Genomic DNA, 250 nt, shown 5'->3' on the forward strand with positions numbered 1-250 from the left:
AAAAAAACAAAAACAAACCAAAAAACCAACCAACCAAAAAAACCCAACCAACCAACCAAAAAATCCCCAACCACATACACACACACATACACACAAAAAAAATCCCAGCCCAAACAACATGAAAAAATAAAAGCCTGTACTTGCAGAAATGAAATTCAGAAATTCTTTCCACAGTTCTTATCTGCCATTTGGCAACACTGATTTTTTAGCTAAAGTGATAAACCTAGCACTCTAGCTGACCTGTTTAAAG

The sequence above is a fragment of the Corvus brachyrhynchos genome, unplaced genomic scaffold, assembly GCF_000691975.1.
Source record: "Corvus brachyrhynchos isolate BGI_N302 unplaced genomic scaffold, ASM69197v1 scaffold90, whole genome shotgun sequence".
In the NCBI taxonomy this organism is placed as follows: domain Eukaryota; kingdom Metazoa; phylum Chordata; class Aves; order Passeriformes; family Corvidae; genus Corvus; species Corvus brachyrhynchos.